The sequence below is a fragment of the Psammomys obesus genome, unplaced genomic scaffold, assembly GCF_907164565.1.
Source record: "Psammomys obesus unplaced genomic scaffold, mPsaObe1.curated_primary_1811, whole genome shotgun sequence".
NCBI classification, from domain to species: domain Eukaryota; kingdom Metazoa; phylum Chordata; class Mammalia; order Rodentia; family Muridae; genus Psammomys; species Psammomys obesus.
In genome coordinates this window covers 217,699-243,945 of record NW_026596176.1, presented here as the reverse complement: position 1 = coordinate 243,945, position 26,247 = coordinate 217,699, and the positions used below count along the sequence as shown (strand labels likewise).

Below are 26,247 nucleotides of genomic sequence, written 5' to 3'. Positions count from 1 at the left end.
CAAGATCTATTCATATGAAATGGCTGGAATAAACCATGTGTGGTGGCTCACACTGTAATACTACAGCCCAGGACAGCAAGAATTGCTGAGTTCAGGGTGGCTTCAGATACATGAGTTCCAAGTTAGCCTAGGCTACAGGGTCTCAAGAAGCTAACACCAAGCTGGCAAGATGGTTCAATACGTGGAAATGCCTGTGAACAAACTTAAGGACCTGTGGCTGATCGGACTCTGTGAAAGGAGAGAACCAACACAGACACTGGTTGCAAGTTGCCATGTGGGTACTGTAAATTGAACCCAGGTCCCAAGATGGTAAAATTTATGTGTATTTTACTACAATTAAAAAAGAAAAAAGAAGACAGGTGTGGTGGTGCAGGCCTTTAGTCCCAGAACTGGGGAGGCAGAGGTAGGCAGATCTTCATGAGTTCGAGGCCAGCCTGGTCCACAGAGTGAGTTCCAGAACAGCCAAGACTATACAGAGAAACCCTGTCTTGAAACAAAGAAAGAAAGAAAGAAAGAAAGAAAGAAAGAAAGAAAGAAAGGAAGGAAGGAAGGAAGGAAGGAAGGAAGGAAGGAAGGAAGGAAGGAAGGAAGGAAGGAAGGAAGAAAGGAAGGAAGAAAGGAAGGAAGGAAGGAAGAATAAAAAGAAAAAGAAAAAGAATAAAAAGAAAAAGGCTGGTGAAGTCAGCTGCCCAGTAACTCCCTCATTATTTTTAAGTAACGTTTTACAAAGGAGAAAACTGAGTCGCAAAAGGATATGAGGCTCAAATACCTGGTCAGACTCAGGCCTGCCTGAGTTCCTTTGTCACACTGTCTATATACCCAGGACCCTGAAACTCCACACACCGTAGTGCGCACTACCGCGCCCCTCAGGAGGCTGTGTTGCTGCTGGGCTCTGAGATGCCGCACAATTGACAGTTCCAGCTGGGCTTTCTACATAGCTCTCTCCTGCCATGTGCGTGGAGATTTGTTTGTGTTCATTCATAATTTATTCATTCAGTGGAATATGGAGGCCTGGGGACTATAACAGAGCTCCAGACCTTAGCACAACTGACTCCATGATGCGATTGCCATTCAGTCTGTAAAACTCAGCACGCAGACAGCACCACCAGTCAAAACTCAAAACAAAGGCCTAATCCATCAAAATCCATAGTTATGGGAACGTCTATAGATGTACTCATCTTGCTTTTTGGCTTCTGTAGTTCTGCTTCTGGCTAACTGTTCTTGTTAACTGAAGTATGTCAGCCCAGAACATGGGTTTTTGTGCTTAAAAGCTCACCCTGAGAAAGTCTCAGGGCTACACTGGCTGGCTAAGACAGACTTTCTATTGTCTTTTTTTTTTTTTTTTTTCTTTCTTTCTATTGTCTTAAACACACGTCTGAGCAGTCTTCTCTGGTGAATACCTTACAACATTTCTAAAGGTTCCACCAAGGTCCCAGAGACCTGACCGAGACCTCAGGGGTCTCCTTTGCAGGGAGGATGAGTGCGATGGTCAGGGGACTGTTAGTGGGGTACAACCTGAGATGTTCCCGATCCCAAGGGCTCCCCTTGATAAAGTACCTAACACTTCAGAGGGGTCTGGCACCTCCACCCCAAAAAGAAACAAATTAGAAATTCTCCTGGTCTGTCATCTCCAGCAGTAAATCTGGTTAAGTCACCTTCTGTTTGGACAGGTAGGAAAGGTCTACGGACATAACGCCTGGGACCACCTAAGGCGTCAGTGGAGCTCTCTGTTAATGCATGTGTGGTGGCCACTCTCATGTCTGTCTTTCTGTGTGTTAGTCTATGTGTTTTGATCAGTTTTGTTTTCCAGTATCGTCCAGCACCTTTCTCTGGTGTGAGACCCTCCCTCTGCCCGGTGTAAGGCCTGTGCACCCTCTTGTTGGGGACCTGAATTTTTTTGGCTCTGCCAGATCACCCAGACACACCCTGCCCCCAAATCCTCCACACGCCCCACTCAAGGAGTAGGAGTGCCTGCTTGTTTTCTTGTTTGACTCCTGCTCATAGTCAGGGCTGGTCTCTGTGTGGAGGCGGGGACAGGGTCCCCTCCTGCCATCTATGCTGAATGCACACAGGGAGGGGAAATAGTTCCCCTGGTGAGCTTTCCCTCCACTCTCTGCCTGCTCTAAGCAGCCCTGGGAAGGGGACAGTGTCCCTGGGCCGAGCCCAAAGGAAAAGAAAAAGTCCACTTCCTTTTCTTTCACAATGTATAACTCACCATTCTCTGGGGGGAAAAAATGCCCCAGGGCTGGGCAGGGGGATTGCTGCCAGACAGTGCAGCCTGGACAGAACAGATTTTTCTTTCTGTCTGACACTGACCAAGGAGACTTGAAGCAATTATCACTACGTACTTTTTAGAAAGATTGAAGATGGTTACTAAAAAAATTTCTTTGTTACCCAGCCAGCTCTAGATATTACCAGAAAATAATAATAATAAAAAAAAATTAAGGTATAGCAGGTCCTAGTTGCTGGAAGTAGCTCAGCGGGTGGGTAACAACAGAGAGCTGATTGGGACAAGAGCTTTTGCATAAACTGAAAGCCATCACCACCCTCTCTGATGAGACACAATTAAACCAAGAGATACCCAGCACGATTTTGGTGTCTTACCTTCTATCAGAAGAACACCTCCTACCTGAAAGTTCTGCCTCCAATCAAAAGATACAGTTGGACCATCTCTCAGATTGACAGCAAAGATTCCGGGGGTCCGAGCAGCACCCAACGCTCAGGACTGGCCTAACCTCATGACTGTCAGGAGAGGAAAGATGAAATCAGGTACATGGGAGCTGCAATGATCTGGGCCCAAGCCATGTACCTCAGTGCAGACAGCAGAACTGATTGAACTGACCCAGGCTCTCAGACGGGGAAAAGGAAAGTCCATCACAACATACATACAGTCAGTTGGCATGCTTTTGCTGCTGGGCATGATCTATAGGAAAAGATAGCTTCTCACCACTGGAAAAAAGGATAGTAAAAAAAATATTGGCCCTCCTAGAGGCTATTTGGCTTTTCCTACATATTGCTGTCCACCATTGACGGGCTTCTGACCTGACTACCCAACAAATGGCCTTACGACCAGTGAGGCCTGTTGATATTCTGATGATATACCATGACCTGGTGCTGCCTGAGACTCCATGGTAAATAAGAAATGAACAGCTCAAACTCACAGGTTGAGGGAGGACACCAAAGAAAAAGAGCATTTTCCCAGAAACAACTGGCAGGACTATTGGTAACTAACATTCACCAGGCTACTCTTCTGGAGTCCACAAAACTTTCTGAGTTGCTCAGACCACTGTGTAGTATACCTAGACTGGACGGACAGCCTAGTGTGGATGTTTCAACTAGACGCCAGGTTTGTGCTCAAATAAATCCAAAACAGAGAGCCCTTACCCAGGAAAAGTTATAAATGAAAGACCAACACCCATTGAACTCTGGAAAACTGACTTTGACAAGATCTGGCCTACTTGGGAGGATACCTTCCTAGGGTGGATAGAAGCCTTCCTCACTGGACTGAAACTGTTGAAACAGTAGTTCCTCCACTTACTGGTCTCAGATTTGGCCTCCCCTAGCAATGGGGTTTGGCAATGGCCTGGCTTTCTTAGCCAAAACTGATGCTTTAGACATAGATTAAAAACTTCCTTGTGCATATAGACCCCAGAGTTCTAGTTAGGCAAACAAGCAAACAAACAGGACCCCCCAAAAAAATGAAGAAGAAAAGAAAAAAAGAACAAAACTCTCATTAGAGTCTAGCAAAGGCCTCCTTCCTTTGCTATGCTTTGGCCCCTCTGCACTCCACATAGAGAGGGATTTACCCACTATGAGATGTTTGGAAGATATCCCCCCCCACACACACACATACACTGCTTCCAGCAGTTAGCCCAGCTCTCTAGCCATTCTGTTGGAGGTCGGTCTGATGCTAATTACTGGCTCTCTGTGTAAACCTGCCTAAGTCATTATACCTGACTGGCTAATTAAACTGCCTATACCTGGGCAGGGCAGAATGGGGTAGGTGTGGCTAAGGTTTCTAGGCTTTGGAGAATCCCATGAGGAATCACAGGAAGAAAGGGTTAGCCTGGAGAAGAAACCACATGGGGCTGGGAAGGACTCCAATAATGGTGTGAAGAGGCCCAGATGAAGAATAAAAAGCAAGATTATGGATGGAAGATAGGACGGTTAAGGAGGATGGCACTGGATGAGGGATGGGAGATGGATGGTGAGGCGATTCAGACAGTGTAGGCAGGAAATCTGCCCATCCCAAGGTAAATAAGGGGATTATAAAATCTAACAGATGTCTATGTCTTATTATTTGTGGTGGCGGGTTAGATAATACAGCTGTGATAATCCTAGGGCTAATAATAAACATTATATAGCCCAACAGCCTTCCTTTTTATTTACTACAACACCAATTCTTTCTAAAGTCACTACTGGCCCTCCAGCTCTCCATACAGTGTATTTATTGAACTATCTGAGATACCCAACCAACCTCTGAGTCCACCATCAATTCCCCCTTGTTCACGACCAGTGGTATCAACTGTCTGGGTCAAGCGAATAGCCTAAGGGGCACTGAAACTAACCTGGAAGGGGACCTACAAGGTGATTCTCTCCACTCCTATGGTGATTAAGGTAGCCAGCATTACACCCTGAATCTGTAACACCCAGATCAAGATGGTAGAAGCTACAGAGGCTGCTGTCCAATGGACTGTCTCCAGACTCTGGACACACAGAAATTAAGGTCTCATTGGGCCCCAGGTCCTTCCACTGCCTGCCTTTCTACACCCTCCTAAAACTTGTGTTTGGTACAAATACAGGGTTATGGTCCAACCCCACTGTCCCCAGGCCAGGTCCTGGAACAAAGAAAGACAGATACAGGAGAGTAGTAGCTAATGTGTCTGTGTATGTATGTGTGTGTGTGCACATCCATGTGTGAGTGTCATATGTGTGTCACAGTATTAGCTAACAGACCGGCAACCCATATTCATCTTGGCCTTTGCTCACTGATGCTCACTTTAAATGTCTTGTTGTACTGAAGAAAGAGAAAATACTGGGGTTTATCTTTTGAGATTAAAAAAATACAGAGTTGGCCTGGAGAGATGGCTCAGAGGTTAAGAGCACTGGCTGCTCTTCCAAAGGTCCTGAGTTCAATGCCCAGCAACCACATGGTGGCTCACAACCATCTGTAATAAGGTTTGGTGTCCTCTTCTGACATGCAGGTGTACATGCAGGCAAACCACTGTACACATAATAAATAAAAAATTTAAAAAACTGCAGAGTTTACAGTTCTAAGCATTCCCTGAGGCTGGGTCCCCTAGTTGCCAGGAACAAGGAAGTTTCCATTGCAAAAATTGGGTTTGTGAAACTGAAGCTTCCTTAAAAAAATCCTTAGAAAAGATTCTGCCTTTTGAAAACAGGAAAAACTTGAGGAATCAAACTCTATTTCACAGGAAGTGTCCCTGGAGATAGAGTTAATCATTCTCGGCCAGAAACTGACCAGGATTGTTCTTGATGCTTAGACACTTGCCCCTACATAGGGATAGAACTAACCAGATTGTCAGCCCATTGACTGACAAAACTCACTGTGATTGGAGTCAGCCCAAATTCATGTTAGAGGATTTACAAGGGGTGGAAATGTGTCTAATATCTAAAACTTTTAACTGAGGAATCCCCCTGCCCCCCTTATTCTGATGCCTGCTACTCTGCCTTATGGGTTAATCCATATGGACAACAACAGTATTACTGCGCCTCTGAGACTGCTTGGTGGCCATGTAGAATATGCCTCTTAGGCTGCTCTCCAAAATAAGGTGTATGTATGTGTGTAGATAGGCTGATCAGGACCTAGAGGTATGAAATGTTTCTGTTTCTGAATGAAAACAAGTTTGGTTTCCTTACAAAATTGGAGAGGCTTAGACTTCTCATGATTGAAGAAGAAGAAGGAGGAGGAGGAGGAGGAGGAGGAGGAGGAGGAGGAGGAGGAGGAGAGAAACAAAAAAAGACCTATGTATGACTTTGGGAGAAACCCGTTCTTTCTGCGTTAATTGATGAAGAGTAATTTAAAAAAATTTTTTTTCCATGGCTGAGGAAATAATTGGTACCAGTTTCTGTTCTCTTGGTCCCTTGGCTAAGTACTCTGCTACCAGTACTGACTGGGCCTTTAATTCTCAGGCTGATTGGATTAACAGCAAGGCCCTGTATCTTAAACTAAAATAGGAGGAGTCCATGTTTTGACTCATTCCCTAAGACCATTGGAGAAAGTAGCAATCTCCAGGCCTTAGCACAACTGACTGCATGGTGGAAGTGAGCTGTAAAACTCAGCACATAGACGCATCAGCTGCCAAAAAAAGGAAAACAAGGACTAATCCATCAAGTCCAAAGCTCTAGGAAAGTCTATAAATGGACTAACTTTGCTTTTTGGCTTCTGTAGTTCTGCTTCTGGCTAACTGTTCTTGTTAACTGAAACATATCAACACAGAATATAGATTTGTGCTTAAAAGCTCACCCTGAGAACAGCTCGAGTCTGCACTGGGATCCAGAGCACTCAGTGTAGTAACCAGGCAGCTAATAAAGAATTTCTGTTGGCTTGAACCCACGTTTGAGCAGTCTTCTCTGGTGAGTACTCCACAACAGGGAGAAAGAAGACAAGAGGCCTTGTCTCAAAGGCAGAGCAACATCTGAGGCTGTCCTTTATCTCCGCATGTCCAGTGACAGTGCATGACCTCACACAGGACATGTAGGTACACACACGCACACATGATCTCCACCTATGTGCTGTGAATGCACGATCCCACTTAAACACACACAGATAAGCACACCCCCGATTTCCACATGTGCTGTGAATGTGCACAATCCCACTCACCCACACACACTCCAGTCAGACCCAGGTACACAAGAGCCACACATACAGATACACATTTGAAAGCATGCACGTACACACATACATACACATATACACAGGATCACATAAACAGAGATGTACACACACACACTCACACACACACATACACCCCACACACATTCTCTCTCTGAAGGGCCCAGAGGTGGGAACCTGGCTTGTCTGAGGCCAGGAGGTAGAGCCTCTACCACAGGTCTCAGCATTGGAAGAATTCACGCAGGAGTAGCTGTCCACTCATTTTGGGAGACTGGAGATGTAGCTCAGTTGGTAGAGTGCTTGCTTAGCATGCACAAAAGTCTGGGCCCCATGACTTGCACTACAAAAACCAGTGTGGTGTCATAAGCTTGGACCCCAGCACTCTGGATGTTAAGGCAGGAGGATCAGAAGTTCAAAGTCGTCCTCTGCTACGAGTGAATTTCTAAGCAGCCTGGGGCAATTGTAACCTTCTCTCAAAATAAAGGTGATCTTCCTCTCTATTCTTAGGGAGAGGTCTGTAGATCCTGCCAAACAGGTCAGGCTTCTTGGGACATCTCAGCATTTGTCATATTGTGATTAACTAGTTCACTGTGGTTTTGTTTCAAAGGGAGTTCCTTTGTTTTGTTTTGTTGAGACAGGGTTTCTCTCACACCATACTGAGTAGCCCTGAGTCCTGAAACTCTCTCTCTAGATCAGGCTGGCCTCAAACTCAGAGATCCACTACCTCTGCATCCAAGTGCTCGGAAGAAAGGAGTGCTGTAGCAGACTTTTACCTGAGCCATTGTATCTGGCGTGAATTCTAGAGGATGGCACCTAGGCTTTGAAGTAGCCTTTTGTAAGCAGTCAGTGATTGTTGTCTGAGGGTTGTTTTTTTCGAAGGATTCGGAAATCGACTTGCTAAAGGTGCCTTTCATGTAACAGTAAAGAGATTCTGTAAGTGGGCTTGGGGTTCAGCCCTTGAGAGGTTGGTCCCCCTGCTGCTGAGAAGCCTCAATTCAACCTACAGTTTCTTTTTCTTGATCAATCCTCAAAACACCGACAGTGTGTGCCACTGTGCCCAGCCCTCAATTTATTTTTATTTTTATTTTTAACATTTATTTCTTTTTACTTTACCTGTATTGGTGCATGTATGTCTGTGGGCCACATGGATGTAGTGCCAATAGAGGCCAGAAGAGGGTGTCAAATCACCGGGAGCTGGAGTTAAAGACGTGGGTGATGGATCCAGCTTCCGTCTTCCTTCAAAAGACTGAAGCAGGGCATGGTGCATGCCTTTAATCCCGGCAATGTGGAGATGGGCAGGTGGATCTTTATGAGTTTGAGGCTAGCCTGATCCACGAAGCGAGTTCCAGGCCAGTCAGTGCTGTTACATAGAGAAACCCTTTCTAAAAAAAAAAAAAAAGATGCTATAAAATCAGAAGAAATGTGTTAGGCATGGTGGGCATGCTTGTAATCCCAGCACTTGGGATGCTTAGCTGGGTGGCATGCCAAGAGCTAGAGGCCAGCCAGGATTGCATAGTGCCCTTGCCTCAAAAAAAGCTAAGCAACCAGAAATTTAAGATTACATAATGTGTAACAGATTGTCCAGCAAGGACCAAATACAGGAGCTGCAATAGTCAACAGCTAAGAAAAACGGCCTGTGGGGAAGAGGTTCAAAACTGACAGCCGCTCCCCTCTGTATGCCCCTGTCTTCTTCCAAACTTGAGAACTGAGATACAAGCCCTGCCCACATGGTCAAAAGATCTAGATGCCCCCTGAGCTTCAATATAGCTCCCCGTTTTCTGGAGGACCAGTGAATGTCTATTTGTGTTTTTCCTCCTCCTGTTTCCTCCTTCTCTCCTCCCCCGTTCTCTCTGTCTCTGTCTCTGTCTGTCTCTCTGTGTGTGTGTGTGTGTGTGTGTGTTCATGTGTGTGTGAGTAAGAAGGATCGTATACATGCAAGCTCGCGTGGAGATCAGGGGACAGCCTCAGGTGCTGGCTGTCACCTTCTACTAGGATAAAGTCTCTTGTTTTCTGCTATGGTACAAGCCAAGCTAGCTGGCCAGGGAACTTCTGGGAAATCCCCTATCTCTACCTCCCATCTCCCGGTGTGACCACAAGGATTCCAATTACATGCTACTATGTCTGGTTTTGCCAGTGCCCAGAGGAGCCCTTCTCTCTCTTAGGGCGGTCTCCTGGTCCTGAGCACAAGGGACATCCAGGCTTCAAGAGATGGATGGATGGATGGATGGATGGATGGATGGATGGATGCACTGGAGAGGCACATGGGAGGAACACAAAGACGTGGCATTGGCTGAAGGCATCAAGAAGCCCCAAAGGTCAAAACTGGAGGCTCAGAATGTCCCATAGTTTGACACGTGTCAGACGCTGAACTGCATGGTCATTGTCCTCAAAGTGACAGAGACACAAACCCTCTGACCCAGAAATCTGTCCCCAAGTATTTATCTGGCAGGGCTCTAGTGACAATGAGTCAAGCATAAGTACAGACAGACATCCCCAGACGCAGACAGTCACATTGTAGGCATGAGTAGGCTGACCAGCTGGTAACCCACGACGCCTGACACTGTAGAGACTACCTCGTAATGACCCATGCCGCCCGATCCACCCTCATGAGCTGTGTGCAGATCACTCTCAAGGCTGGCCTTGGACTCACATCAACCCTCTTGTCTTAGCTGCTTCTATACTGGGATTACAGGCATGGACTCACCATGATTATACTTTTCATTTCTTTTTCCCACTGTATGGCCCAGGATGACCTTGAATTTCTAGCCTCTAGCCTCCACCCCAAGTGCTAAAGTCATAAGCATGCAGTACCGGGAGTCAGATCTAATACTGCTTACTTTGAGACAGAATCTTTCGAAATTGCCCAAGGGGGCCTGGGATTCAATTTGCATTTCTCCTGCCAATGCTTCTGGAGTAGCTGGGGTTATAAACCTTCACCAGGCCCAGTTCTCAGTATGAATTCTTTGTAGCCAGAAACAACTTCAAGGAAGGCCTTCACCACCGGTGAAAAGTGCCTAAGAGAAATGAGAAGCAAAACCATGGTATGGAAAACTCCCATCTGTGCTCACCAAACTGGCAAATGAAGATTTATTTCTCTTAAACATTTATTTATTTAGTTCACACTAGGGAGGGGGCGTCCATGCCATTGGTGTACATGTGAGGCCCGGGACAACTCGAGGGATCATTTCTCCCCTTCCACCGTGTGGATTCAAGGATCACAAATGTGTGTTTGTTAGGTTTGTTTTATGAGTACGGCCTGACACTGTGTAACACATGCATGCACTGTCTGTGGAGGCCAGAAGAGGGAGACAGATCCCTTGGAACTGGTTGTGAGCCACCATCTGGGTGCAGGAACTGAACCCAGGTCCTCTCCAAGAGAAACAAGAGCTCCTAACCACTAAGCCATGTCAATGCTAGTTCCCCCTACCCCCCCACATGTTTTGAAGGCTTATGTCTCAAGGACTGGGCTCTTGGCTTGGGAACCCATTTCTGGGAGGTAGAAAATTAGATTTTGGTGTGTCCTATTTATTTATTTGTTTATTTGTTTGTTTTAGGCAGGGTGTCATGTATTCTAGGTTGACCTGGAACTGCTGTGTAGCTGAACCTGGCTTTGAAGTCCTTCTGCTTCTCTCTCCTGTGTGTTAGGCATCACGGCCAGTTTGCCTTGACACCTCCAGATGAGAATGGTTAGCCCCTGGAGCTGACTTGGTGGAAATTCGCTAGCACTGCACAGCACTTCACTGCCTGACATTCATGCCACCCTGGGCTCAGTTCCCCAGGACTGCCAGATTTGGTCAGGATGGACTGGGGACACATTGGGAGAGGATTCAAGAGGGCCTTGGGGAGAGGGATACAGAGGAGCAAGTAAGTATGAGAACAGCAGGAATCAAGAACCAGCTTCTGAGCTGGGCAGGGTAGCCTGTAATCCTAGCATTCAGGGAGGCAGAAGCAGGAAGATCTCTGAGTTCGAGGCCAGCCTGGTCTATAAGTAGAGTTCCAGGCCAGCCAGGGTTGTTACATAGAGAAACCCTGTCTAAAAAAAAAAAAGTAAGAACCCACTCCTGGAACCTGGAATTTGAATTTGAGGCTGTCCTCTCTGGGCCTCTTTTTCCTCCTGGGTTAGCCCATTCGTGGGGCTGATGCAAAAGTTGGCTCTGGAGAGTCTGTCTCTGCGTGTCTATCCTCAGACCATCAGGAATGCCACCCCAACCCCAGACCGACCCTTACCCCTGCAAGGCTTCCATTTCCCATACTGAATGGCCGGGTAATGGGTTTGCAAGCAGTGCCTGCGCAGCAAATGGGACTTACTTGGAAGTCCCAGGTTCAAGTCCAACCCTCTTTTCCAACAAGTCCTGTGACTTTTCTCCATAGGAGTCTCATAGACTCCATGCTGGGTCTCCTTTTTGCCCTGCATGGACATGTGGTCTGGGCCTTGGGTTTCTGCCCTCCTGTGCGAGCCCAATCGGTGCTCACCTCACTGTGTCCCACGGAGACCCGATTGGTCCTCTATTTGACCTCCACAAGGCAAGGATCTTGTCTACCTTGTCTGTGCAGAGTCCTAACACCAAGTCCGGGGCAAAGAAAAGGGGGGTAGAGGGAAGAGCAACCTGTGCTGAGATGCCACTAGGAAGAAAGGAAAAAGCAGAACAGAAAGAACAAGAAGTCCCTAAAAGGACCAGTGGTAGACTCTGGGTCTAGAAGGCTCTGGGACTGTGGTCCAAGATGAGTCTTGGCTTGGTTTATTTTCCAAGATTTTGTTTTTGTAGAGATTTGCGTGGCACTGAGGTCGAACTCAGGGCTTCGTGCATACTGGGCAAGTGTTTCACCAACTGTATTACATCCACACCTGTGCCAGGGAGGAAGTACAAAGGTGGGGCCTCCTGAGGGGTTTCATTTGGCTTTTGGGGGTCCCGGCCTATGTTTTATGGGTTCCCCCACTTCTCAAAGATCTCCTGAAACGCTAGGCACAAGGTACCTCTCAGTTGTACATTCTACCCCTAGACAAGAGCCACAGGCTCAGCGCTGCCCTTGCAGGCCCGCACCAACGCTCCTGGCATGGATAGCTAGCTGTTAAAGGAACTGAACCCAGTACAGGGCAATTAGCTCTGTAGACTCTAACACAGGAATGATGTCTGTCGTCAACCCAGCCCCTGCATGTCCCCTGCCCGGCCCTGCCAGGGTCTCAGTGTGTAGCTCTGGATGTTCTGGAACTCAGTGTGTAGAGCAGGCTGGCACTGGCGTTCTAACTCACAGAGATTTGCCTGCGTCTGCTCCGGAGCGCTTGGGTTATGAACCACCATGCCTGGTCCTTTTTCATATATAAAAAGTTTGTTTTGTTTTTTGAGACAGGGTTTCATTGTGTAGCCTTGGCTGTCCTAGATGCTTTGTAGACTAGGCTGGCCCTTGAGCTCACAAAGATCAGCCTGCCTCTGCCTCTGCCTTCCTGGGTGCTGGGATTACAGGCAGGTGTCACCATGCCTGGCTTTAAAAAGATTTACTTATTTTTACTTTAGGTGTATGGATGTTTTGCCTGCCTGTATGTCTGTGGTGCCTCTTCTCTTGGGGTCCTTTCTAGTTTTCTGGCTTCTGCCCACACTCACTCCCACACAGTACACATATATAAGCTGAAAGCCAGAATCCACAGACGAGAAAACAACATGCTGTGTTTGATCTTCCGAGCCAGACTTACTTTGTTTAATACATTTTCCAGTTCCATCTATTTTCTTGACTTAAAAAGAATATTTCTTTTTATCTTGTTTATGTCTGTGTCTCTCTCTGTGTGTCTGCCTGTGGAGGCCTGAATGGGATTTGGATCCCTTGAAGCTGGAGCTACAGGTGTTTGTGAAAGAGCAGTAACTTCTCTTCTTGCTGGACCATTTCTCTAGCTTCCCCTCCCTCCTTCTTTTAAAAAAGAAGTACTTTTATTTTATTTGTGTGTCTGTGTGAGTGTGCCCTTCCTTCCTTCCTTCCTTCCTTCCTTCCTTCCTTCCTTCATTCCTTCATTCCTTCATTCCTTCATTCCTTCATTCCTTCTTTCCTTATCAGGGCCTCAAATTTATTATGTAGCTGATGCTATCCTTGAGCTCTGGATCTTCCTGCCTTCATCTCTTGAGTGCTAGGACTAGAGGTGTATGGCATACCAGGCTTCCCCCTTCCCTGGGAATTTCAATTAACAGAAATGAGGATTACAAGTTCAAGGACAGCCTGAGGGACTTGTTAAAAACTTACTATACCATAGTATAGTAAGTTGGTAGAGTGCTTGTCTAGAACTCACAAAGCCTTGTACGCTAGTCAGTTTTCTGTTGTGAAGCTAAAGCTCTGTGACTAAGACAATTTATGGAAGAAAGGGTTATTCTGGCTTCTGGTCCCAGCGGGATAATAGGCCATGGTGGCCGAGCAGAGCAGCAGGCACTTCAGCTGGAGCAGAAGCTGACTACATCCTTTCCTATAAGCATGATGGTAGAGAGAGTGAGCTAGAAATTTGAGTCTTTAAACCCTCAAAGCTTACTTCTATGAAATACTTCCTCCAACAAGGTCACGCCTCCCAAACAGCACCCTCAGCTGGAGACCAAGTGTTCAAATGCCCAGCACTATGGGGACAGCTCATTTAAACCATCACACACTGAGCTGGACTCCCCAGCCCTGAGTAACACCCAGCATGATGGTCCGTGCCTATCATCCCAGAACTCTGCAGGTGGATGCAGGAGGATCGGGGCTTCAAAGACTCCTCAGCTATACAGCAAGCTCCAGGCCAGCCTTGTCTTTAAATGTGGGAGACCAGAGGGATGGATCAGTGTTTGGAGCAACTACTGCTCTGGCAGAAGATTCAGGTTAAGTTCCCAGCCCTCACACGATGGCTCATAACCACCTGTAACTCGACTTTCAGGCACCTTGATGCCTCTTTTGGTCTTTTCAGTGGTCCACATAAACTAATGAGGGCACACACATATCCACATATAAACATTTTTAGAAATAGGTGAAGAGGGGCTGTAGAGAGATGTTTCAGCAGGTATCTGCTGGCAAGCCTGATGACTTGAGCTCAATCCCCAGGGCACATATAGTAGGACAAAACCAATACCTTCAAATCATCCTCTTATCTCCACATACAGGATGCAGCAGCCCTACAGTACACACACACACACACACACACACACACACACGCATGCACACACACACACACACACACACACACACACAGAGAGAGAGAGAGAGAGAGAGAGAGAGAGAGAGAGAGATGCAATTTAAAAAGCCCTTTGAACAGTTCTGGGAAGTAGCTCTCTTGGCACAGTGTTTCCCTAGCATCCATGAAGGCAAGTGTTCCATACTTTTCACCACAAAAACTAGATGTGATGGCGTATATTGTAGTGCCAGCACTTGGGAAGTAGAGGCAGGAAGATCTGGAGTTCACGATCATCCTCAGTTATATATTGAGTCTGAGCCAGTCTGGACTACATTAGACCCTGTCTCCAATCAACAGCCAAACCCCTTTTCATACAGTGTAACTTCAAAAGCCACCAGAATAATGAGACTTGGTCCCATATAATAGAAAAAAAGAAGGAAAGAAAGATAGATAGGAAGAAAGGAAGACTTAAGCTGGGTTCTCTTGAGAAGCCAACACCCACATTTGGTTGAGGACTATCTTTGTCTAAAACTCCTCTTTCTATTAACATAATTGCTTAAATCTCTGGGGGGAAAAACTCTTTCCAATAAAATCTGACTTTGTTTTGTACTGAGTCCTCCTGAAATTATTTTTTGTTACAAGGTCAGGAATCCTGATTTACCCTAGTGGAAGTCACAGAAAAGAACTCAGGCTGCAGCAGGAGGCAGCGTGGAGCTGAGCTTCCAGCATCCTCTGCCACTGACAAGACCTGGGCACACATCAGAAGACATAAGGGTCCTGGCTAGCACCTCAACTTCTGGTTTGTAGGTCTGGAGTAATGCCTGACAATTTACATACCTAAAAAGTGCCCAGGTGAGGCTGAGTTGGTGCTGCTGTCAATGGCCTAGGTCCATCTGTCTGTCTGTCTGCCTGTCTGTTTGTTTTTCTGACAGGATCTCATGTAGCTCAGGCTGGTCTGGATGACCTTGAATTCTTGATCCTCTTGCCTGGCACTAGGATCTGTTTTGGGGGAAGTGAGCACTCCATCAGATGATGAGCTAAACTTTTCTGCAAGTTTGAAATATTTCATCATAAGATGACAAAAATTCATAACAGAGATGCAGGGTGATTCCCAGGGGAGCAGGGCCTGAGGGGGCCCAGGGGGAGGATGAAGCTATGTATGGGAAAATGCTGAGGACAGTCACTTCTGACCTAGATGTTTTAGGCTGAGGCAGAGCCCCTGGGAAAGTGTTTTTTTTTGCTACCTGGGTTGTCCTAAAGCCTTCTATGTGGGAGGTCTGGGACCCTGGGAAGCAGGGCAGAGCCTGGCATGCAATGGGCATGCCTATAATTCTAGGACAGAGAGAGCTTCTTTAAAAATTTGTTATTATTATTATGTGTGGTGAGTGTGTGTGCCCAACTTTATTTATTTATGGAGATCAGAAGACAACTTTGTGAAGTTGCTGATCTCCTTCCACCTTTACGTGGGTCATGGGGATTGAACTCAGGTCATTAGGGTTTGTGGCAATCTGTTGAGCCATATAGTGCTCCTCCTTTAATTGTTTTAAAAACCTTTTTATTAACTTTTTATGTAGCATGCACAGGGCCCTAGGTTCCATGGTGGCACATGTCTGTAATCCCAGAACCTGGGAGGCAGAAGCAGAAGCAGGAGGATCAAGAGTTCAAGGTTATCCTCAAATACATAGAGAGTTGGAGGCCATCCTGAGATACATGAGACCCTATTTTCAAACAAAACAAGACAGAATAAACCTCTTGATAAAAGACATTTTTTATTCCCCAAGAACCCTCTTGCTTCAGGTAGCAGCGCGCAGACTTCCACTGTTTAGCTTTCCTGCTGTGTGTCCCAGAAAGCACTTCTCCCTTTCCATCTCTTTCCTCTCAGTAGCTGCTCAGATCTCCAATATCATTTTCAGGTACCTCTCCGAGTCTGTTTTTTTTTTTTTTTTTTCCTAATCATTGAGCTCAAGAACCTGCAAAAGTTACCTTGTGTCACCGGGGATAGGAGTGAGGGGAACATTCAAGGAGTCTGAGAGGTTGTTGAGGGTTTCCGGGGGCTAAGAGGTCAGTTCTGGTCTGTTCAGGAAACTGTTTTCTTCTTTGGCAGTAGGTGATGATGACAGTGTAGCCAGGGCTGAGCATCCTGGAAGAAGGTACTGGGTTCCTGTTTACTCAACTTTGGGTTCAAGATTTTCCAAGGGAAGATTCTGGGCTACCTGGGACAGACCCCTATTTACAGAAAGGTAGGTCCTTAGTCATGCCCTTTACTTCTCTGTGTCTCAATTTCCCATCTGAAGTGAGGATTAATTGGCATCCATTTTCCAGGCCTGGAGTGGATCGGAATGAGTTGGTGCCCACTGTGAGGGAGCACCGGTGCATTATGATTCCATATTAAAGTGCTTAATATTTTGTCTGACTCAGGACAGACGTCATGCGGCTGTAGACACCATCACTATACCGCCACCATCACCAGTATATAATGATCACTATAATGTCCCCACCATCTTTATCATCACCCCATCACTGTCGCCCTCACCGCCACTGTTACCATCACTGTCGTCACCGCCATCATCAGCATCAACACTGCCACCATCCCCATCACTACCATCACCACCACCGTGGCCACCACTCCATCACCACGCCGCTGCCACCACCATCATCACCACCACTACTGTTGCAGAACCTTGTCCGTTGAGCACAGCAGCCACTGCCATATTCACCAATGGTTGTGGCTACGTCTGGGGACTGCTTAGGACTGTACTTACTTATGCTTCTACACAGAAGAAGGAGGAGGGGAGGGTGATCAGACGTTCATCTGAGTTCCCAATCACTTGTTTCTGTGCTTTCAAATCTTAGTTGTATGTATTTCTGTCACAGCTTCACATGGACTCATGGAGATCATTCTCAGGAGATGACAGCGTATATCCATGGAAGGTAAAGTGAAGGGAAAGCTCATTAATGCAGCTATGGGGAAGCCATCGTTCATGCTTATGTGAGACTTGATGGAGGGAAGGCTCCTGTAAGTAACCCCTCCTTCTGCTGTACAAGTTGCTCCAATAATCTCATTGACTTGCTGTTGGTATAATGTTCTTGTGGAACGTATATAATTTACCCTTGTTCATTCAAATGCTGACTTCTCTACCACACTATCTTGTTTCAATCAAGACATTGCATTGTGATATTTATTCTAAGCATCACCTGTCTCAAGTTTGTGTAAACATGCCACCATTTGTTCTCTGTATTGTCAATAAAACAAGCAACCAATGCTGAGCAATGGAGAGAACAGGGTGGGACATCCTTGTCTGGATGGAAAGTGAGTGGGAGGAGTTGGTAAGAGAGAGCAGAGGAGAGAGGACTTGGAAACACCAGGAGAGATGAACTGGACCTAAGATATGACTAAAAGCAAGTATAATGTGGGAAATCTGAATGGGAGTAACTATGCAGGCTTGGAGGTTTAGGATGGAGTAACTATTGCCCAGCATTTTGCTCTACGGTAATTAAATAAATCCCAGTCTCTGTGTGGTGATTTGGGTATATACAGTTGGTTTAGGAATAACCACCATTTAACTAAAAGATAAACCAATAATAAATATTAACAATCAATAACAACTTGCCAAGTTGAGTCTTCATGAAATTGTCACATGGTCTCTCTTTGGAGTCGTATATGGGGAAGGGGGCAGGTGTTCATATCACCTTCCAAATAAAATTCAGGCAAAAATCATCACCATGGCTGTCACCATCACCATAACTACCAAACTACCTTCATCCTCACCATCACTGCCATCAACAAGTCTCTAGGATTGACAGTCGGTAAGGAAAATGAGCCCTTGGTTGGGCATAGTGGCCCACACCTTCAATCTTATTGCTTAGGAGGTGGAGGCAGGCACATCAGGAAGGAGTTAATCATCACTGTGGACAATAGTAGAGAAAGAAAACAGTGTCTGCATGCAGGCTCCCACGGGTTATGCCCATCTCTACCTGTGGGAGCCGGACATCCCTTGAACTGTTTTTTGGTGTGTGTGATCTCTTTCTCCCTCAGTCTTCTTTTCCAGGTGCATCCACACAGTGGGTGCCCTTCATTGTTTGGGTTGACATAGGATCTTGGTTTATAAGCCTGGCTGGCCTGGGACTTGCTATGTCTAGGCTGGCCTCAGACTCCAAACAATCCTCCTATTTCAGCTGTCTATGTGCTGAGATTACAGCCATGTTCCATGACACATTTACTTATTTGGGCCATTTTTGTTGGTTTGTTTGTTTTGTTTTGTTTTGTTTTTGGATGGAGTTTCTCTGTGTAGTCCTGGCTATCCTGGAACTCTGTAGACCAGGCTGGCCTTGAAGTCAGAGATCTGCCTACCTCTGCCTCTCAGGTGCCGGGATTACACTCATGTGCCACCATGCCTACCTATTTGGGCCACTTTAAAAAAAAAAACAAAAAAACCTTCTAGAGTACCGGTTGTTGGGATCTGTAAGCAGGCATCTCTATGGCCAGCCCCAAGGGACCTGACAAACTGGATATCAGGCATCTGTGAAGCCACCTAGGGACCACCTGCACATGCTCTGGGTCACCTTATAAGAGAACTCAAAGCTCCTCCACTCTCTCTTTCTCTCCTGCCTTGTCCATAGATGGTGTCTGTGAGCCCTTCCCTCTTCCCTTCCCTTAATAAACCTCAGAGGTGGAACCAGTTGAGTGGCGTGATTTGTGAACCCTCCGTGTAACTCTCTTCTGCACGATCCTAGCATTGGTTCTTAACTTCCTTAATTCTGTGACCCGCTGATACAATTCCTCATGTAGTGGTGACTCCCAACCAAAAAATTATTTCGTTACTACTTCATAACTATAATTTTTCTACTGTTTTAAATTATAATTATCTGATATGAGGATATGTGGTATGTGATCCCTATGAAATGGTCATTTGACGCCCCCCCAAAGGGGTTGTGACCCACAGATTGAGAACCATTGTTCTTGAGGCAGAGGCTGGAGTTTTCATTGGCTTTGCTCATTGGTGGGTTCTGGAGTCTGGCATACAGTAGGTACACAATAAACACATGTTGAGGAGTGCTGGAACCCAGCCTTGGGAACTCCTGCCGTTTACTCGGCGAATCTGGTGTGTAGGAACCTCCAGTGTTTGTGCCTCTACTTGTGGATCAGGCGTGCCAGGGCATACAGGCAGAAGCCACACTGACATAGGCACACGGACTATGCCTATTGAGAGTTGAGAGACCCCCGGGGGCTGCACGGACTCTAAGGTACATGGCTAGATGCACTGCATTAGAAGTACAGATCGGAACAAATCCTTCAAGTCTGCAAAGTGATGGGTCAGTGGACTGGAGGGCTTGCCACCACGGGAGATCAGGTCTCCTGGATTGTGGGTGCACCCTAACACAGTGCCTATCCTACCAGGCAGATGGGTAGACTCTGGACTCTGTGGCTTGCTGGTGGAGGACATAGAAAGACAAGGGCAGACAGGGAGGGAAGGGGCTCCCTGGGTTTTCCGTACTTGCCCAATTAACACACAGTTTGGCCTGGGATATAAAACAAAGTGTGCTGGAGGCAGAGGAAAGTGCCTGCAGATGATCAGTTAAGGGGACAAAAGCTTTTTTAGCAAGGCCAGGCTAGGTGCAGAGTCAAGCTTAGTAATTAAGTTGAGAGCCTTTCCATGGAGACTTGGGGAGGGGTGCAGTGGAAGAAGAGGGATTCGGTCTTTCTCCACCTCCAGCATCACAGCCCGCTCCAGTTTCCTCTTTGCTCGAGGTCCAGCATCTGAGGGGAAACTGAGGGTCTAAGGACTCCAAGAAACAGGAAGTGCTGGGCTGTGTGTGGAGGGCATCCACAGAATCCTGAGGTTCATGCAGTGGAATGAGCAGGAAATAAGGAAAAGGTCAGGAAAAGAACATGCTGTCTGGGTTAATTTCTCCCATCTATTTATTTCTTCTGTGGTGTGTATGTGTGCATATGCTCATGTGCCACACGAGGCCTGAAGACAATTTGTAGGACTCAATTCTCTTCTTCCAAGATGAGGGTCGCAGAGATCAAACTCTCCAGAGATCAGGTCTCCAGGCTTAGCGTCAAGCGCCCTAACTGGCTGAGCCATCTGGCAGGCTCCTGCGGTCAAGATTTATTTATTTATTCATTCATTCAGTCATTCATTCGTTTATCCATCCATCTATCTATCTTTTTATTTATTTCTTCGTTTGTTTTGGCAGTCCTCGTGCCTCAGCCTCCCCGGAGCTGGAATTACATGTGGGTGCAAACATCTTTAGGTCAGGGAGGAGAGGTTTGAACCCCCAGTCTTCCGGGCAGGGCCTTCTGCGCAGCGATCTGACAGCACAACCTGGCAGCCTCCACCCGCATTCTCAGTTAGAATCTGTGTGCTCAGCAGCGGCCGCCACTCACGCCCTTATCTGTTCTCCATTGGTCCTATCTCCCCGCCCCCTGCCCTTCTGTGGACCAATCAGATTCTCGTGACTGACCTATCTTATCCGCCCCGCCCCTCACAGCGCGCCCCAGAGCCGAGGGCGGATTGGCCTGGAAGGTAGGGAAGGGCAGACGTAAGGGTCACGGACCTCGTGTCCAAAGCGGAAGAAAAAGGTGACCCAACCCGGAACCAGTGAGAGTCCCGTGGCGAAAGTACAAACAAGGCACCTTTTGGAGGGGCTGGCTGGGCTCGAACCTGGTATTTTCCGGGTAAGTCCAACCGCCCTGCCTTGCAGACCCGATGCCTTGTGGGGCATCTGACTGGGACCCGGCTCTAGTTGGTCTCAGGATGGACGGTCACGGGGGGGGGGGGGACCTCAACCTCCTTCAGAGCTAAGTTTTGTATCAGCCCGGGGTGTGGGCGACTCCCATCCCCATTTCTTCCAGGAAGAAAAGAGTCCCAGAGAGGGAGTGAAACTCACGCAGTGTCACCCAGCCTGGGTTCTAGCAGCATGCAGTTGCCACTTGCCAAATTTAACAGCCTTATCCCCAGTCTCTCCACAGGAGGTCACTTACCCCAGCCTAGGACAGGCTTCCCTTACTGAGGCTCCTTTCAGAACCTCCACGACGCTTGTAAACCTCTGTCCAGTCCACACATGCCCCTTCACTTCTTACACGCCCTTCCTCGACTCTTTCTCTTAGATCATTTGTTTTCTGCCCCAAGTCTCATCTCAGGCCCCGCTTCCCCTTCAGATCATACCCACCTGGCCTGAACATTTTTTTTTTTTTTTTATTCTCTCATATATCACATCTCGACCTCAGTTTTCCTTTCTTCCTTTCCTCTAGTCCCTCCTTCCCTCCCTGTTCCTTCTTTCCCTATCCACGCCTCCCTGTGGATATCAACCAAAAAGGCTGGACAAGGAAGACAACCCGGTATGAGGAAAGCAGGCAAAAGCGTCGGAGATAGCCCGTGGCCCCACTGTTATTAATCTCACTTGAAGACCAAGCTACACAACCATAATATATATGCGGAGGGCCTCGGTCAGTCCCATGCATTCTTCCTGGTTGTCGGTTAAGTCACTGTGAACCCCTATGAGGCCAGGTTAGTTGATTCTGTGGGTTTTCTTGTGGTGTCCATGACTCTTCTGCCCCTCTGGCTCCTACAGTTCTCCCCACCCCAACCCTTTCTGGATTCCCGCAATTCTGGCTGATGTTGGGCTGATGTTGGCCTCAGCATCTTTTCCCATCAGTTGATGGGTGAAGCCTCTCTGATGACAACTGGGCTAGACACCAATTTATGAGTATAGCAGACATTAGTCACTGGTTCTGGTTCTATCGTAGGGTAGGTAGGTCTCTGGGCTATCCAGCCTCTGCGGCCTGGACCTCCGGGGAGTGTCAGGAATGAGCTCCCTCTGGTGGCATGAATCTCAAGCTGGGCCAGTAATTAGTTAGCCACTCCCACAATTTTTGTGCCATTTTTTACCCCAGCACATCTTGTAAGCAGGACAACTTGTACTTTGAAGATTTTGTGGCAGGGTTGGTGTCCTGTTCCCTCTTGCCTGGTTACAGGAGATGGCCAGTTCAGGCTCCTTATCCCCCATTGCTGGGAGTCTTAGCTAGAGTCACCCTCATAAATTCCAGGGAGTTTTCATTACACAAGGTTTCTAGCTTGTTCCCAAGATGGCCCCCGCACCCCAATTCTAGTTGTCTCTCCCAGTACTCTTTGCCTCTATCCATCCCATACCTGATTCCTCTTGTTTCTGTTCCCACCTGCCCCCAGTCTCCCAACCCATGATATCTGTTCTGTTTTTACCTTCCCTTGAGCACTCTTTGTTTCTTAGCTTTGCTGGGTTTATGGATTGTAGCATGCTTATTTTTAAATTTACTAATATCCACTTATAAGTGAGTACATACCATGTTTGTCTTTCTGAGTTTGAGGTACCTCAATCAGGATGATTTTCTAGTTCCATTCATTTGCCTGCAGATTTCCTGATATTTTTTTTTTTTAATAGCTGAGTAATACTCCATGAGTAAATGTACCACATTTTCTTTATCTATTCTTCAGTTGAGGGACACCTAGGTTGTTTCCAGTTTTTTACTATTCCGAGTGGAGCAGCAGTGAATATAGTTGAGCAAGTATCCTTGTATGGTGTAACTTTTTTTTTTTTGGTATATGCCCAGGAGTGGTATAGCTAAGTCTTGAGGTAATTGAGGTAGATTGATACCCAATTTTTCAAGAAACTGCCATATTGATTTCCAAAGTGGCTGTGCAAGTTTTCAGTCCTACCACCGATGGAGGAGTGTTCCTCTCGCTGCACATCCTCTCCAGCATGAGCTGTTGCTCTTGTTTTATTCTAGACATTCTGACAACTGTAGGGTGAAATCTCAACTTGAGATTTTTTCTATTCTTTGATTTGCATTTCACTGATGACTAAGGATGTTGAATATTTTTTAAGTGCTTCTCAGCCATTTGAGATTCCTCTGTTGAAAAATCTATGTTTAGATCTGTACCCCAGTTTTTAATTGGATTATTTGGTTTGTTGGTGTTTAATTTCTTGATTTTTTTTACATGTTTGGATATTAGCCCTCTGTCAGATATAGGGTTGGTGAAGATCCTTTCCTAGTCTGTAGGCTGCCACTTTGTCTGATTGACAGTGTCCTTTGCTTTATAGAAGCTTTTCAGTTTCATTAAGTCCCATTTATTGATTGTTGATCTTAATGCCTGTGCTGTTGGTGTTCTGATCAGGAAGTTGTCTCCTGTGCCAAAGTATTCATGGCTTTTCCCCACTTTCTCTTCTGTCAGGTGTAGCGTATCCAGTTTTATGTTGAGGTCTTTGATCCACTTGGACTTCAGTTTTGTGCAGAGTGATAGATATGGATCTCTTTGCATTCTTCTACATGCTGCTATCCAGTTAGACTAGCACCGTTTGTTGAAGTTGCTTTCTTCTTCTGTTGTATAATTTTGCTTCTTTGTCAAAAATCAAGTGTCCATAGGTGTGTGGATATCTGGGTCTTTGATTCAATTCCATTTATGAACCTGTTTTTTTATGCCAATACAATGCAGTTTTTATTACTATCGCTCTGTTGTTATACAGCTTGAAATCACAGATGGTGATACCTCCAGAAGTTCTTTTATTGTACAGAATTGTTTTAGATATCCTGTGGTTTTTGGTTTTCCATATAAAGCTGAGTATTGTTCTTTTAAGGTTTGTAAAAAATTGTGTTGGAATTTTGATGAGAATTTCATTGATTCTGTAGATTGCTTTTGGGAAGATGGCCATTTTTACTGTGTTAATTGCACTGATCCACAAGCATGGGAGATCTTTTCATGTTCTTATTAATATCTTCTACAATTTCTTTCTTCAAAGACTGGAAATTCTTGTCATGCTGGCCTTTCACTTACTTGATTAGAGTTACACTAAGATATTTTATATTTTTTGTGGCTATTGTGAAGGCTGTTGTTTCCCTGACTTCTTTATCTGCCCATTTGTCATTTGGATATAGAAGGGCTAATAATTTTTTTTTAATCTTGTATCCAACCACTTTGCTGAAGGTGTTTATAAGCTTAGGAATTCCCTGTTAGAAATTTGGGGGTCACTTATGATACTATAATATCATTTGCAAATAGTGATACTTTGAGTTCTTCCTTTCTAATTGCTCTAGCCAGAACTTCAGGTACTACATTGAATAGGTATGGAGAAAGTGGTCAGCTCTTGTCTTATTCCTGATTTTAGTAGCTTTGTGTTTCTAATAATTTTATGTTGGCTACAGAGTTGCCATAAACTACCTTTATTGTGTTTAGGTATATCTATTGTAATCCTGATATTTCCAAGATTTTTATCTTGAAGGGGTGTTGGATTTTTGTCAAGTGTTTTTTCAGCATCAAGTGAGATGATCATGTGGTTTTTCTCTTTCAGTTTGTTTATATGGTGGATTATATGACAAAGATTTTCATATGTTAAACCATCACTGTGTCTCTGGAATGAAGCCTACTTGATCATGGTGAATGGTCTTTCTGATGTGTTCTTGTATTTGGTTTGCAAGTATTTTTTTGTATCAATGTTCATAAGAGAAATTAGTCTGTCATTTTCTTTCTTTGTTTAGTCTTTGTGTAGTTTGGGTATCAGGGTGACTAGGGCCTCCTAAAATGGATTTCAGAATGTTCCTTCTGTTTCTATTTTGTGGAATAGTTTAAGGAGTATAAATATTAGCTCGTTTTTGGTAGTTTGGTAGAATTCTGCATTAAAACCATCTGGCCCTGGACTTTTTTGTTGTTGTTGTTGGGAGACTTTTAATGACTGCTTCTATTTCATTAGGAATTATTTAAATTTTTATCTGATCTTGATTTAACTGTGGTAAGTGGTATCTATCAAAAAAAAAATTGTCCATTTCGTTTCGATTTTCCAATTTTGTGGAATACAGGTTTTGACGTATGACCTAATGATTCTTTGGATTTTCTTAGTATCTGTTGTTATGTCCCCCTTTTCATTTCTGATTTTGTTAATGTGGATATAATCTCTCTGCCTTTTAGTTGGTTTAGGTAAGGGTTTGTCTATCTTGTTGATTTCTCTCAAAGAACCAACTCTTGGTTTCATTGAATCTCTGAATTGTTCTCTTTGTTTCTATTTTATTGATTTCAGCCCTGAGTTTCATTATTTCCTGCCGTCTACTCTTTTTTGGTGTGTTTGTTACTTTTTGTTCTAAAGCTTTCAGGTGTGCTGTTAAGTTGCTAGGATGAGCTCTCTCCAATTTTTTTTTTTGAAAGCTCTTAGTGCTATGAATATTCCTCTTAGCACTGCTTTAATAATGTCCCATAAGTTTGGGTATGTTGTGCCTTCATTTTCGTTGAATTCTAGGCAGTCTTTAATTTCTTTCTTTTACCTTGACCCAGTGTTCATTCATTAGGGAGTTGTTCAGCGTCCACAAGTGTGGAGGCTTTCTGTTGTTTCTGTTGTTGTTGAAATCTAGCTTTAATCGATGGTGGTCTGATAAGATACAGAGAGTTCTTAAATTTTTTTTTTATCTGTTGAGGCTTGCTTTTTGACCAACTATGTGATCAGTTTTGGAGAAGTTTCCATGAGGTGCTGAGAAGAAGGTATATTTTATGTTTGGATAAAATGTTCTGTAGATATCTGTTAGGTCCATTTGAATCATAACATCTGTTAATTCCCTTATTTCTCTGTTAGTTTTTGTCTGGATGACTGTCAATTGGTGAGAAGTCTCCCACTAATAATGTATGAGGTTTGATGTGTGTTTTGTGCTTTAGTAATATTTCTTTTACAAATACGGGAGCCCTTGCGTTTGGGCATATATATTTAGAATTGAGATATCATCTTGGTGAGTTTCTCCTTTGATGAGTATGAAGTGTCCTTCTCCATCTCTTTTGATTGATTAAATTTGGTTTGTAATCTATTTTGTTAGCTATTAGAATCGCTACAACAGCTTGCTTCTTATATACATTTGCTTGGAAAATATTTTTTTAACCCTTTATTATTTTTTTGATATTGAAGTATGTTTCTTGTATGCAGCAGAAGTATGGATCCTGTGGTCACATCTGTTCTGTTAGCCTGTATCTTTTTACTAGAGAATTGAGTCCATTCATATTGAGAGATATTAATGACCAATGATTGTGAATTTCTGCTATTTTCTTCATCTATGGTGATTGAAAGTTTTGCGGGGCTGTCTGGGCTGACATCTGTTTAGTAAGGGTGTAATTCTAATAGGTCTGCCTTTATATTTTACTTGGCTTTTTATCCTTGCAGCTTTTAATATTTTGTTGTTGTTATTGTTTTGTTTTGTATATTTAGTGTTGATATATATATATATATATATATATATATATATATATATATATATATA

The 26,247-nt window shown here is 45.1% G+C and overlaps 1 protein-coding gene across 1 annotated transcript in view; it reads left to right on the top strand.

The window, feature by feature from the left end:
- Window positions 1-20,545: 20,545 nt before the first annotated feature.
- LOC129667911 (isochorismatase domain-containing protein 2A) overlaps window positions 20,546-26,247 on the top strand; it is a 13,802-nt gene continuing 8,100 nt past the window's right edge. Inside the window, exon 1 of the mRNA XM_055595634.1 lies at window positions 20,546-20,658. The gene's annotated coding sequence lies outside the window, so the exon portion shown is untranslated. The remainder of the gene's footprint in view (window positions 20,659-26,247) is intronic.